Genomic DNA, 13059 nt, shown 5'->3' with positions numbered 1-13059 from the left:
CAAGAATAATGTGGCAAAAAATTTGAGACAAGGCGTACAGAAGAGGCCAAGGTCTTGGGGACCCAGGAGGTCACAGGAGAGAAACACTGTCTATAAAACCACAGGCAAAAGCCCAAGGGTGCCTCAGCAGGGCGAGGCAGGAGACAGAATCACTAGTGTGGAGACCATGGTTCCTCTCTGATGGGGGAGGAAAGAACTGACAGCGGCTGGGATTTTGAGCAGCAGGTGGGTGGACAGAAGGGGGTGCCTTCAGAATGTGGATGACTGGTGGGGTTCCAGGGAGGGGCTGGAGCTTGTGGGGTGCCTGCAGAGCGGGCGGCAGGAGGAGCTGAGTCATGGAGGAGGTAAGCAGAGATGTAGGTGTGGAAACAGCAAAGAGCTAAGAGGTGAGAAGGTACAAAGGGTCTGGGTGAGCAGGGAGGCAGCAGAACCATCTACTTCTCTCGCGCCGTTTCCTTGGTGGATCCAGAAGCTGGGTCATTTGCTACGGTGAGAAGCATTGCTATGATATGCATGTATGCATCTCTGCAAAATTCATATGCTGAAGCCTAATCACCTTGGTGATAGTCATGAAGTGGGGCCTTTCAAAGTGATTAGGTCATGAGGGCTCTGCCCTCACAAAAGGGATTAGTGCCCTTGTAAAAGGGCTAGAGGGACATGAGATGCCCTTCTGTCTCTTCTTCCATATAAAGACACAGCATTCCTCTCTCTCTTCTCCCTCCACCATGTGATGACCCAGAAACAAGGCAGCACCTTAAAAGCAGACCGTAGTCCTCACCAGACACTAAACCTGCTGCCACCTTGCTCTTGGACTTCCTAGTCTCCAGAACTGTAAGAAATACATTTCTATTGTTCATAAATTGCCTGGTCTGTGGTATTCTGTTATAGCAGCAGGAATGGACTAAGACAGGCATGACCGGAGGTAGCGTAAAGAGACAGGTCAGGTTCTTGTAACAGCCACTACAGGGAAAGTGAGCTGATAAGGAGAAAGGAAAATGTGCTGAGCCCATAGAAGAAAGCAGGACAGAGCCAAGGCTGTGTGTGTGTGTGTCTGTGTGTGTGTGTGTGTGTGTGTGAAATTAGAGAGGACAGGGAGAGAGAGAGAGAGAAGATAAGTTGATAAAAGAATGGATGGATGGATGCACAGATAGATGGTAGCTATGGAGACAACATGAAAATACACTAAAATATGGAAATATGGAATCATAGCTGTCTCTGAGGGGTGGGATCATGAGTTTTTAATTTCAGTCTTTAATAATGTTTTGTAATTTCCGAATCTCCTACAAAGGGGATATTTTATTAGTGAGATAAAAAAGTCCAATTCTATGTTTAGAGATAATTGGGCACAAAACCCAAACAAAATTCTGAACAGTTCTGAGTGTCCAACAGAGACTGAAACTGTGCATTTGTAGTGGAGCCAGCCAGCAAGTTTATGCAGCCTTGTTCAGCTACCCTCAGCAGCCCAGCAACAATGAGCTTGGAATAATCACCACGCCAAGGCTGTGCATCTCTGAAACACTCAGTTCCTGTCCAGAGCCCTGTAACGTGCTTCATGTACATCACCCCACCACCTTCCAAGGCTCACATTGTTATCACACCAATTCTCAGGTGAGAAAGATGAGTATTGGGTTAATGAACTCCCTTGGGATTTCACAGCAGTTCAAAAGTGGAGTTAAGTTGGCCTCAACCCAGCCCCACGCATACCCTGAGCCCCATCTGAGCAGTGAAGGACTCAGACCTGGGTAACTAGGCTGGAGTGGGTGATGCTGAGAGAGGGACTTAACCTATGAGGAGAGGTCAGGCTGAAGACCCAGTAGGGCCAAAAGAGATGCAGATTTTCAAAGGATCCCTCTGACTTCAGAAGTAAATGGAAATAGTTTCTTTTGATAGCAACAGGAGGCAGCCAAATGCCTAGACAGATGGGGCGGGTACCCAGTGAAGCCCCACCTCCAAGCTGAAGACAATTTAAAGCCTGAAAGCCAAATTTAAGTTAAATCCTCAGACTGGATTGAGAACTTGCCTTCCTTCTGATTGATCCCCACCCTTCACCTATCTTACATATACCTACCCTTTCCTAATTGGTTCTCCACACTGTTGTGCCCACCTTTGAGTGGTGTCTTCACTTTAACCTATTTTGCGTGCTCACAAACCAATCAGCATGCACTTCCCATCCTGTGCCTATAAAGACCCCAGACTCAGTTGGTAGATGGGGAGACGGTCGGACTTTGAGGGGACGGACTTCAGAGAAGAGGCGATCAGACTTCAGGAAAGATGGCCTGCCCTTCCTGTCCCCTCTCCAGCTCCACTCTCTACTGAGAGCCATGTTCATCCCTTAAGAAAATTGTCCGGCTTCACCATCCTTCAATTGTCTGTGCGACCAACCCGACCTCATTCTTCTTGGATGCCAGACAAGGGCTAGGGACCCACTGAGTATGGGTACCCAAAAAGGCTGTTACACAGGCCCTTTGCCCTCACTGACAGAGGGCAACTGCTCCGGGCACTGCCACAAGGGGCCAACTGAGCTGCAAACACACTGCCATCTGCAGACAGTGGAGCTAGGACAGCACCGGAACACCCCACCTGGGCACCACTGCAGGCCCCACACAGAGCTTGCCCCTGCTGGCGTCCAGAGCAGCTGACTGGATCCCTCACCCGCTTGTTCACTCACTCCCTCCCACAAGGGGTTGAGCGCATGGACTGAATAAACAGGGCACCCCTGTGGTGTGTCCAGCAAAGGGGCCAAGAAGAATACTGCATCAATTTAACTTCAGCCTTAGTATCCTCCTTCTGCATTCAGCTACTTGCTGATAAAAACCAGAGGGTGTACTGACTTGTGGGAACATTCAAGTATGTTCAGAGCTATAAAAATCAGGTGTAAATATCCCTTATATTAGTAGTTTCTGACTGAGGAAAAATCCGTGGTTAGACCCCATTCCTAAATGCTAAGATAATGCTAAGAAGATCAGAAAGGGAAATAATTCTTATACATGGTTACTGCTTTCAAGTGAGAACTAAACTCTGACCTTTTTTCTCTTGCCAAAATACATATCTAAGGCACTTGGGGAGCCACACCCTACAAACCATAACATCTCATTTTGATGGGCTTTTTTCTTAACCCGATATGATGTGCCTTGCTCTCCAACCTCACTCTGGTACAGCATCACATGGCAGACAGGAGGCCCTGAAGGAAATCAAACCATGTTATCCCAAAATATATTTCTTTGACATATTTTGAAATGACTGCCACAGGACTAACAGATTGGAATATCCCCCACAAAGCCATCTTCTGTGGGGAAAATTTTCATCTGTAGTGCATCTCCATTCATGCAGCCAGGTCTTCCCTTTCTAGGCTTTTCCCGGATCTAGGAGAGATTAACTGAGAGCCTGACATGTTTAAGGTCTGAGAAGAGACATTCACCATCTATTCTCTCTGAGGGCTGCCACCTAGGAGCCTTCCTCTACATAACAAGAGCCTTAGCCCTACAACCCCCTTATCTTAACTCAGGCATTCTTTTCCACCAACTTCAAGTCTTTAGATAATAGCTTAACTCTCAACCAGCTGTCAACTAAGAAATCTCTAAAACCCACCTATGACTTGCAAGCCCCATGGCTTCAAGATGTTCCTCCTTTTCTGGCAGAACCAATGTATACCTTCCAGGTACTGACGATTTTATCTGCAATTCATATATTGAACCAAACTGTAAAACCAAACTGTAACTTAAAGGCCTCAGGCGCTCTTACTCGGCACCATGGTCACTCCTATTGGCTAAGAATAAACCTCTTTAAATGTATTTTGGCAGAATTTAGTTTTCTTACAATCATGAGGCTAACATCTTACCAGGAACAAAGATGACAAATACAACCAAAGAAAAATCACATGAATTTTAACTGCATGATGCAATAGAAACAGTTGGGGCCATAATTCCATCAAAACATAAATGTGTCCTTAATAAAAATATATTAAAAATATAAATACATATGTAGAAGTATAAATAGAGGCCATAAACCTTTCCTGGAAATAGTCAACAGCAAGTTAAGCATTAGCCTAGATGAAACCCTTAATCCTTTCCAATTTATGGCTTCAAAAACCAAGGGAAGATTTGCAGTTTCCTAGACCACTGAGTTGTACCCTAAAAGGAGGGTAAATCTATATTTTTGTACTGCAACAATGAAAATGTTTATTCACGCTGATTTATTCTATCTCTAGAATATAGGAAATTGAAAATGAATGATGTGGGACAGGAAAGGGAGAGTCTGACAGCCTAAAGTTTAAGTCCTGCTTTCCTCCTCTTTAAAATAAGGATAACATGAGTACACACCTTAGTGGATTGTTTTGAGTACCAAGTAAAACTGAAACGGCCTTTGCAAAAATTGCAACAGGGAGAAAAATTATGACAGTGAAAGAGTTCTGACCTAACCAACTCCATCTTGCTTCCAACCTCCAACCTGCCTTCTTCATTCCTGGGAGTAGGCAGAACTAACTTAGGGAGAAACTTAGTTTTATAGTTTAACTTTAAAATAAGACAGATAACAGACCTTTCCCAAAACAAATCCCCTTCTTACCTGGGGACAAGACTGCCTTTGTAAAACCAACAAATTCACCACAAGATTAGAAATTAGGGTTTAGGAGTCATGCAGAAAGAGGCCAAAAGATTCTGAACCTCCCCAATTGCTCTCACGGATAACATCACTATTGTAAAACCTAAGATTGGTGTCCAAGATATTTTTCAAACCCTGCATTCTAATGCATCAGGTGGCACCAACCATACCAGTAAACTGACTCAACCAGTTCAGCAATCCCACCCAGGAACAGAAGACAGCAAGAAGAATCCACTTCAATCACCTATGATCTCATCTCCAAGCTGACCAATCAGCACTCCCCACTCTCTGGTCCCCTAACTGCCAAATTAATCCTTTCAACACTCCAGACTCTGAATTTTCAGGGAGACTGATTTGAGTAATAAAACTCAAGTCTCCCATTTAGCTGGCTCTGCATGAGTTAAACTCTTTCTCTATTGCTGTTCCTCTATCTCGATATATTGGCTGTATCTGGGCAGCAGGCAAAATGAACCTATTGGGTGGTTACAGTTAGGTCAGATCTTTTTCACTGTCATAATTTTCTTAGTGTCATAATTTTTGCAAAGGCAGTTTCAGAACTACGCATGTAAAGTTCTCAATACATCAAATAAATGTTGGCTTAAATATTTTAAAAACAGGAAGCATGTAGAAACTAAGAAGGAATAAACTGCAGTGTTTGAATATTTAGATAAGTTCCTTTTTTTCAAGGCTCATGGAAAATTTGGGAAGCAGCCTGGAAAAGTACTCAATCAGATCATGACTATAATGTTTATTCGGACTAATAAACTGCTTGAATGTTAAAACAATAAATCCCAAATGCAAAGAACACCAGGAAATAATACCATTATGAGGTTGGCAATAGCTATTTCTTGCAATCTACAGAAGATGCACTATAAATATATAAAGTTTGATGACTTCAAATTTTTTAATTTGTGGTAAATAAAGGTGTTTTGTTGTTGTTGTTGTTTGTTTTTTGAGATGGAGTCTTGCTCTGTTGCCCAGGCTGGAGCACAGTGGTGTGATCTCAGCTCACTGCAAGCTCCTCCTCCTGAGTTCATGCCATTCTCCTGCCTCAGCCTCCCGAGTAGCTGGGACTACAGGCGCCCGCCACCACGCCTGGCTAATTTTTTGTATTTTTTAGTAGAGACAGAGTTTCACCGTGTTAGCCAGGATGGTCTCGATCTCCTGACCTTGTGATGTGCCTGCCTTGGCCTCCCAAAGTGCTGAGATTACAGGTGTGAGCCACCGCGCCTGGCCAATAAAGGTGCTCTTAAAAATGGGTTTGGCCAAGTGCTGTAGCTCACACCTGTAATCCCAGCACTTTGGGAGGCCGAGGCAGGAGGACTGCTTGAGGCCAGGAGTTTGTGACCATTCTGAGCAACATAGTGAGACCCCGTCTCTCCAAAAAATAAATTTAAAAAAATTAGCCAGCCGAGGTGGCACACACCTGTAGTCCCAGCTCCTGGGTAGGCTGACTTAAGAGGAGCATGTGAGACCAGGAATTCAAGGCTGCAGTGACCTGTGACTGTGCCACTGCACTCCAGCCTGGGTGACACAGTGAGACCTTGTCTCAAAAAAAGGGGAGGGAGGTTCAATTTAATTTATCTTTGTAAATTTTTTTTTGTTTGTTTTTGTTTTTGGTTTTAGTTTTGCCTTTTTTGGAGACAGGGTCTCACTTCTGTTGCCCATGCGGGAGTACAACGGCACGATCACGGCTCACTGCAGCCTTGATTTCTTGGGGTTAGGTTATCCTCCCACCTCACTCTCCCAAGTAGCTAAGACTGTCACTATGCCCTGCTTAGCAATTATTTTTAAATAAGTATATTCCTTTCTCTGATTATAAAATAATTTCTGCTTATTGTAGAATGTTTATAAAAAGTAAAGCAAACAAAACCCTCACTATCTTGAGATAAGTATTGTGAATATTTTGATGAATTGATTTACAAGTTTGTGTTGCACATATGGGCTAATTTAATATAGTAGCGATCATGCTTATATTGAATTTTGTGCTGCATGCTTCACATTATGTAAAATTTCATGCTGAACATCTTTCCACATTCAAAATCCTTTAATAATCACTTTATTATGTGAAAATCTACTGTCTGATATATCATAATTTATTTAACCCATCTCCCTTTTAACTGTTGTAAATAACATAATGATGAACACCTCCATAGCCATAAAGGCAAGCTTCCACATTATTATTTTGTAGGATGCACACTGGGGGTGAATGCACATTTTATGGCTATGATCACATGGAAAAACCCTTGGTTTAGGCCAGGCGCAGTGGTTCACGCCTGTAATCCCAGCACTTTGGGAGGCCGAGGCAGGCGGATCACGAGGTCAGGAGATCGAGACCATCCTGGCTAACATGGTGAAACCGTGTCTCTACTAAAAATACAAAAAATTAGCCAGGCGTGGTGGCGGGAGCCTGTAGTCCAGGCTACTCGGGAGGCTGAGGCAGGAGAATGACGTGAACCCGGGAGATGGAGTTTGCAGTCAGCCAAGATCGTGCCACTGCACTCCAGCCTGGGCGACAGAGCGAGACTCCGTCTCAAAAAAAAAAAAAAAAAAAAAAAAACCCTCGATTTCTGCATACCTGTGTACTTGTACCTGTTGGTGCCTGTATACCTGAATGGCCTCACAACTCAGGCACCTGCTAGTCAGCTCATTAGACAGACCAAAGAGAAAGCTCATTATTGTTTTCATTTACATTTTTTATTTCCAAGCACAAGTAATCTGCATCACTGTTTTTTTGAGGGATGGAGTTATTCTTATCATAGCATTCTTTTTATATTATGGTTATTAAACCTCTGACTAACGTATTTTGGCAAGTTAGTTTTCCTTTCTGTTATTTGCCTCTCATCTCTTAGTTACTTTGGGATGTGCACGTTTTAACAGCCATCAGATACAGATGCATATTTTCACAGCAGTCAGATAGCGCTTGCCTCCTCTGTCAGGCCACATGGTACAGGGGACAGCCCCGAGCTGAGCTTTGTCACTCTCAGCAGAACTCACCTGCCTGGGCTTCAGCCTCCGCACCTGTAAAAAAGGGAGCCAGTTGTCGTCTCTCATTTCCTTCCAGCTCCGGAAAGATAAACTGTCTAGTGACTCAGTGCAAGGCAAACTCAGTTCATCCTTCCTAAACTTCATAAATAGCAAATGTTGCCAATAAGGATTAGGTGACACAAAATCAGAGTCTCTCAGACAACCTGAGGGGCATGATTTGTTTGCTGCAAACTTACGATTTTTCCCTAAGTACCTTACACATGGCTAACATTTGTTCATTTTACTTTGCCTATCCTAGAACAGGAGTCATCAATCCCTGGGCTGTGGTCTGAGACCAGTCCGTGGCCTGTTAGGAACTCGGCCACACAGCAGCAGGAGAGCTGCAGGTGAGAGAGCTTGACTGCCTGAGCTTGGCCTCCTGTCAGATCAGTGGCAGCATTAGATTCTCATAGGAGCGCAAATCCTATTGTGAACTGCGCATGTGAGGGATCTAGGTTGCACACTCCTTATGAGAGTCGAATGCCTGATGATCTGAGGTGGAACAGTTTCATCCCAAAACCATACCCCTCCCCCAGTCGCCCATCTGTGGAAAAAATTGTCTTCCAGGAAACAGATCCCTGGTGCCAAAAAGGTTGGGGACCCTGTCCTAAAATGCAGGATTAAAATAAAAAATTCTTGTCTGAATTTTGAGATCCTTGTTGATCTAAGTCCCAGGAAATGATGTTTCAAATAGAGACTGAAACAGCAATAATGATGCTTTACCTAGTAGCTCCATCTGTCTCAGAGTGGAAAGTAGCACCCTTCCTTCCTGTATTCAGGAAGAAGGGAAACACAATTCACTATTTGGGGAACTTACAGTCTTTATTATGTTCTTAAGCTTTTTCACTGTGGTCTCTGGAAACCAATTCTCTCTCCATTCATCTTAACTCACACCAGAAGTGACCAGTTTCTCATGAGCAGGAGATGACCTTAAGACCCGCAGCGTTGACTTCATTTGGGGTTGGCCCTTTGTCTCTTGAGGAGAGGCTTATCTCCTTTAGTGCTTTATTTAATGGAATATTCTTCACCTTTGAGCTGTTAGTATCAAATGGTGAGTGGCTTCTCTTCACCAGTTTTCAGACTATTTCACAGAAAACTGGTGATCAATGGTTGATAATTCTCTGACTTGAATCCTAATTGCCAAATGCAATCCAAAGTTATTCCGACAATGAAACATTAACACATTAATACTCACTTATCCTAGTTTAGTAACAGAGACCTGTACGGTCTAAATCTATGGATGGATGTTAGGTGACAAGCTAGCCACCCAATATGCTCAAGTGTGGGTAAAATTGTGTTTATTTTCTAAACACTGTGAGCTGAAGACCAGAAAAGGGAATGCATGGTATGTCTCAGACACTGTGTTAGGTGCTTTATATATATGGCCTTGTTGAATTCTCACAGCAAACATGAGAAGCAGAAGTATCATCTCTAGTTCATAGATAACTGAATTTCAAAGAGTTTTATTCACTTAATGAAACCACCTTTGCAAAAATTATGACAGAAAAGTCTGACATAGGAAAATTATGACAGTGAAAGAAATCTGACCTAACTGACTCCATTTTGTTTCTAAGCTCTAAGTTGCCCTTGGTTCATTCCCGGGCCCAGCCTAACTAACTTTGGGAGGAATTCAGCTTACAGTTCAACTTTGAAACAAAGAAGATAATAGCCCCTCCCCAAAACAAACCCCGTCCTCACTTGGAGACTAGACTGCCTTCGTTAAACTAACAAATTAGCCACAAGATTAGAATTTATGGCTAGGGAGTCATGCAGCCAGAGGCCACAAGGTTCCAAACTTGCCCAGTTGCTCCTATGGATAACTAGTACCATTGTAACACCTAAAACTGATGTTTGTGGTATTTTTCAGACTGTGCATTGTGATGGACCAGCTGGTGCCACCCAGACCAGTAAACTGGCTCAACTATTTATGTGATCCCACTTAGGAATGAAAAACAAGAAGACAGTTTTGGTCCCTATGATTTCTTCCCCGACTTGACCAGTCAGCATTCCCCAGCCCCTTACCCACCAAACAATCTCTAAAAAACCCCAGCCTTCTAATTTTTTAATTTTGGGGGGAGGCTGATTTGAGGAAATAATAAAACTCCTGTCTCCTGTCTAGCAGGCTCTGTGTGCATTAAATTCTTTCTCTACTGCAATTCCTGTATCTCAATAAATCAGCTCTATCTAGGCAGCAGTCAAGAACTCGATGGGCACTTACACTGTTATGGCCCTAATATGTACATACTCCAGCCCATACACATCTGTCTGATTCTAAAGAATGACTCTGACTATGGAGGTAGTCATAGTTCTCGTAATCAGCTGGATATGTGGAGGATCCCAGTGCTGCCACACATTCATCTGCATGTACATTTTCCCTTCTGATGGTCAGGCCTTCTGTTAGCTGCTGCTGCCTGAAGTGTACATTTTAAAGGGATTCCTCCATCATTCCTGCCAATACCGCCATATTATTTGCATGAGGTTCCTTGTCCAGCATTTGCAGGCTTTGTGTAGGTGCTCACACATTTGTGACGTAATGCTGATTTCCTCACCCATAGTGATTGACAATTGAATGGAAATTGGCCATTTTGATTGCAAACATTCTGGAATTGCTATGTTGCCAATTGAAACGGAACACTCAAAACCATTATTCAACAACAAAGGAAGTCACAGGATACCCATTTAGATGATAGGTCATAGGTGAGAATCACTACACTAATATAAATTGATCAAATTTTTCCTACAAGCAATTCCATTTCAGTCCCTGGAATTTGTTTTCACTTTCCTATTCAGCCACATGAATACAGAGGCTACGTCCACTCTATTTTGCTCTTGAGATCGAGGGGTGAAGATTGTGGCTTCAGATACCTGCAATGGCTGGGGAGGGGGCCTGGGAGGCTGTTGGAGGCAGCCATGGAACCACTGTCAATGGTACAAGTCATGCACTATTCTTTAGCTTGTTGAAGTTTCATTTTCTGTTTGAAAAATGAAACCAATAACTTATTTAAAACAAGTTAAGGCCGGACGCAGTGGCTCATGCCTGTAATCTCAGCACTTTGGGAGACCGAGGCAGGTGGATCACTTGAGGTCAGGAGTTCAAGACCAGCCTTGCCAAGGTGGTGAAACTCCATCCCTATTAAAATACAAAAATTAGCCAGGCATAGTGGGGAACGCCTTTAATCCCAGCCACTTGGGAGGCTGAGTCAGGAGAATTGCTTAAATCCAGGAGGCGGAGGTTACAATGAGCCAAGATCGTGCCACTGCACTCCAGCCTAGGCGACAGAGACTCTGTCTCAAAAAAAAAAAAAAAAAAACAGGTTGAGTATCATGATGATGCAAATGGAAAGCTGAAAATCTTGAGACTATTTTCAACAAACTTGACTGAAATATCCCGTTTTCCAAACAGGTTCACCTGGTAGTCTGAACAGAGAGTAGAAAGAGGAAGATGGAAATGAGGAAGAAATACATGTTCTTTGTCAAGAAAGGAGTAGTTATTAGCATAATCCAGCGCCTTCCTGGAGAGAAAACACCATCCACCATGGGCACCAGCCTGCACTGGGCCACCCATGGGGAGGCACACACAGAAAGTTACATTGTAAAAGCACCTTGTTGCCAGTATTGTCAGGAATCATGGACGAATCCCTTTAAAAGGCACACTTCAGGGAGCGGCAACTAACAGAAGGCCTGACCATCAGAAGGGAAAATGGGGCTGGGCATGGTGGCTCACACCTGTAATCCCAGCACTTTGGGAGGCTGAGGCGGGCGGATCACAATATCAGGAGTTTGAGACCAACCTGGCCAACACGGTGAAACCTGGTCTCTACTAAAAATACAAAAATTAGCCAGGCATGGTGGCGTGCCCCTGTAATCCCAGCTACTCAGGAGGCTGAGGCAGGAGAATTGCTTGAACCCGGGAGGTGGAGTTTGTGGTGAGTCGAGATCATGCCACTGCACTCCAGCCTGGATGACAGAGCAAGACTCCATCTCGAAAAGAAAAAAAAAAGAAGGGAAAATATACATGTAAATGTGGCGACACTAGGATCCTCTAGATATTCAGTTGATTACGAGAACTATGGCTATTTCCATAGCAACCAAATGTGTGTAATAAACAGTTTTGTTACATTGTAGTTAAAACCACAGGATCTCAGATGGTGAGGGATTTTTGAAATCCCAAGTCAATTTCCTCGTTTCTCTCCTCTAAGCTTCTATATATAGAGGATAAATACATCAGAGTTAATAGTTGCCTAATTTAGAATGAAAAGCAACTGGCAACTGCCCAAAATGCTTTGACAGTAAAGACTATTCCCAAAATCTGGCGAAAGTCCAGGCCTGTTTATCATACAGAGAGAACCATCACGACACAGCAGCCAGATTCTGTGGGATATTTTGGGGAAAACACCCAGGATACAGACAACTTGGATTGTAGATCTAGTTTTGCCTTTTCTGGTCACAACTCTTGTGAGCCTCAGTTTCCCCACCTGCAAAGTGAGACAGAACCTGCTAGGTACACCACAAAGATCTGTTATGATGTTTAAGTGAAATGCCAAGTGCCCACATCCGGAAATTATAATGAATTATAAAAATATTTGTTTGGTTTGGGGGGGCAAGGCGTTTTGAGACAAGGTCTCGCTGTGTTGCGCGGGCTGAAGTGCAGTAGCGTGCACGCATGGCTCACTGTATCGTCAACCTCCTGGGCTCAAATGATCCTCCTACCTCAGATTCCCAAGTAGCTGGGACCACAGGTATGCACCATTATATCTGGCTAATTTTTTAAATTATTTGTAGAGGTGTGGGGGTCTCCTTATGTTGCCCAGGCTGGTCCCGAACTCCTGGACTCAAGTGATCCTCCCACTTTGGTCTCCCAAAATGCTGGGATGACAGGTTTGAGGCACTGTGCCCAGCCAAGAATAAAAAAAAAAAATTAAAAGAAATATTTCCTCACTGACAATTAGTGTAGGTAAAAACAGGCAAATTGAGTAGTTTGAGATAGTCACAGTGAAGGAGACTGATGATTCCTAATCACCAGCTGAATTCTCAACTGAATTCTCAACACTGATACGCTCAAGAGAAAACTATGACATACCCACATACATGCACATACACACATGCATACACACCCACACACAAAGCACATGTACACGCACACACACGCACATAATTCTTTGCCTCCCCTTATTTGCAGACTCTTAAGTATCTAACACACTTGGTATCTAAGAGCCAAGTCAAATTAAAGTTTCCTTTAATTCTGAGCACCTGTATGCCAGACCCTGCTAGATGTCTACACGGGGCATCCCTTTTCATCATATTCACTCGTCAACCAGGGAACATTTACAAGGTGCTTGGGGAACACAGACAAAAGCAGCACCTCTGAACTCTGGAGTGAGGCACAGTAGCATGCAGGGAAAGGCTTACACACACAAGAGCAAGAAGGGGTTT

The 13059-nt window shown here is 43.7% G+C and overlaps 1 protein-coding gene and 1 long non-coding RNA gene across 4 annotated transcripts in view; both read right to left on the bottom strand.

The window, feature by feature from the left end:
- GABRB3 (gamma-aminobutyric acid type A receptor subunit beta3) overlaps nt 1-13059 on the bottom strand; it is a 225778-nt gene that overhangs the window by 101032 nt on the left and 111687 nt on the right.
- LOC129050070 (uncharacterized) lies at nt 7167-10881 on the bottom strand. Its single transcript, XR_008513500.2, has 3 exons — nt 9845-10881; nt 8444-8759; nt 7167-7620 (listed from the first exon to the last, which is right to left on the bottom strand). It is a non-coding gene; the product is annotated as an uncharacterized LOC129050070 (long non-coding RNA).

This window comes from Pongo abelii, chromosome 16, assembly GCF_028885655.2.
Source record: "Pongo abelii isolate AG06213 chromosome 16, NHGRI_mPonAbe1-v2.0_pri, whole genome shotgun sequence".
In the NCBI taxonomy this organism is placed as follows: Eukaryota; Metazoa; Chordata; class Mammalia; order Primates; family Hominidae; genus Pongo; species Pongo abelii.
Note: the sequence above shows the minus strand (reverse complement) of the source record. Positions and strands in the feature narration are given on the sequence as shown.